Raw genomic sequence first — 2,500 nt, forward strand, 5'->3', positions numbered from 1 at the left:
CTAGCGACTCGTTTTATTTTAAGTTCTCTAGAACTACTAAAATGTATTCCTTTTTCTCGAGAATTGGTGCCCAAATTTGGAACTCTATTCCTTACTCGATTAAACTACTTAAACGCTCGTTCTTTCGTAAAAAGATAAAGGAATTATTACTAAACTTCGTGCGGTCAGAAGATGATTATGTCGAAGTCTCCCGTCTTATTAAGCTATTTAATACTTTAAGTTAGCCTCTTGTCATAATCTTAATGTACTTGTTTTGTTTTAGGTTAGTTCATTCTATTTACTGTGTAACTGTATAGTAATGTCTTTACTGTTATTTAGTCCATCTATATGTAGTATGTCCTCACTTCTCCCCGCCTCGATTGTTTGAAAGACAATCCTGTTTCGGCAGGTTAGTTTTGCAGGTTGCAGGTTGCAGGTTGCAGGTTGCAGGTTGAAATTTTTACTGTGACTGTTACATGAATAGCTAACCTTAGGAAATTTACTGTGACTGTTACATGAATAGCTAACCTTAGGCCTAATTAGGCCTAAAAACGTTTCTTTAGGCCTAATTAGGCCTAAGGTTAGCTATTCATGTAACAGTCACAGTAAATTTCAACCTGCAACCTGCAACCTGCAAAACTAACCTGCCGATCCTGTTTTACATCTGTCAACAACTCACATTATTATGACTGCAGGTCGCTGCACCTTTTGGGGATGCGATCGTACGCGTTGAAATCATCTGTGCTTTGTTTTTGCGCTTCCAGATGCATTGCAATGCTCCAAATTATTTGTCACACCGGTACATCGAGGGAAATCGATCGAAAAACCAACAATTATTACTTCGAATACCTGAATAATCTCGGTTGTCTTTTTTCGATGCAACGAAATGCACAAAGAATTTCATGTATTCCGAGCAATTAGGACGCGGGGATTTCATTGGTTAAGCTATGCGTGATAACCCCTAGGGAGAGGTTATAATTGAAAATTACATCTTCCAGATGCAAAACAAACGAGCTTGTGAACTAAAGGATAAACATAACGTACACGAAAGCGAATGAAAGGATCCTAATAAGAAATTTTTACACCAGTCATACTGGCTTAAGCCGACTGAATTGAAACGTTAAATGGTTGCAAAATCCACGTTATCTCTGTCTTTGTTAATTGGTACTATAGCCATGCGTGTCAAAATAAATTGAGTTATTGGGTAATTACTCGATTACTTTGTTCAGTGCAGCAAAATGGGCAGTTGAATTACGATCATGACTAAAACACCACACGAGTACATACGGGTAACATACGAGTAACATACGGAACATACGGATACATACAAATACATACGACTGACATACGACTAAAATACGAGTAACATACGGATACATACGACTAACATACGGATACATACGAATACATACGAGTAATACGAATGTTTTTCTCATAAAGGAAGCTCCAGTTATAAGCCTTGCCAGCATTTTTCACGTCAGCAAACACGTACCCGGCTCAGTTTGAGGGGGGGGGGGGGGGGAGGGGGGGTGGGGTGGTTATTGATAGACCCTCCAAGGCTTTTGTTAAATTTAGTCACAGTAAAATAACTTCACATGGAGTGCAAAACCCTTAAGGCGGCGAAAGACGAGATACAAGAACCGTCAACTTGTGGCGCAACATTGTTTCGTTGCAAGTTCTGGTCGATGTTTCGCGTTTTTCACTTTGCGTGATCAACTTGACCCGCAAGAAAAACATTTGTTGCGAGTTGAAGAAATGCAGGGCGCTGACTGGTTGATTTGCTAGTACAAGAGCACATTTGTTACGCGACAAGTTGTGAGCTTGATGAAAAACGAGCAACAAAGCCAAAATTTGTTGCTCAGAGTAGATCCACGCTCTACTTTTCGCAACAACTTTCTTCAACCCGCAACAAATGTTTTTGTTGCGCGACAAGTTGATCATGCAAGGTGAAAAACGGGAGAAATCGACCCAAACTTGCAACGAAATAATGTTGCGCGCCAAGTTGAGGGTTTTTGTATCTCGTATTTCGCCGCCTCTAGCTTGCGCAACAAGATGACAATATGTTTTGGATGTTGCTCTCGTAGATGATCATGACTGTCAGGCCAGTTTACATTTAAGACACGTAAGGAAGTCAGAGCAGGTTTGTCATAATCTTTTACCCCATTTAAGCTTTCTGGCTTGATTTTGCACTGATTTTTTGCACTGATTTATCATAGGCAACTAAGCTGAAATAGTGAAATCAAGATGGCGGATCTGATGACGTCATACGACATCAGCGACATCCAAAATATATTGTCAAAAGCGCAAGCAAAGGGTTTTGCACTCCATGTGAATTTATTTTACTGTGACTAAATATAACGAAAGCCTTGGCGGGTCTATCAACATCCCCTCCCTCCCCCCTCAAACTGAGCCGGGTACGTGTTTGCTGACGTGAAAAATGCCTGCAAGGCTTATAATTAGAGCTTCCTTTATGAGAAAAACATTCGTATTACTAGTATGTATTCGTATGTATCCGTATGTT

This window comes from Montipora capricornis, chromosome 1 (genome assembly GCF_036669925.1).
Source record: "Montipora capricornis isolate CH-2021 chromosome 1, ASM3666992v2, whole genome shotgun sequence".
Lineage (NCBI taxonomy): Eukaryota > Metazoa > Cnidaria > Anthozoa > Scleractinia > Acroporidae > Montipora > Montipora capricornis.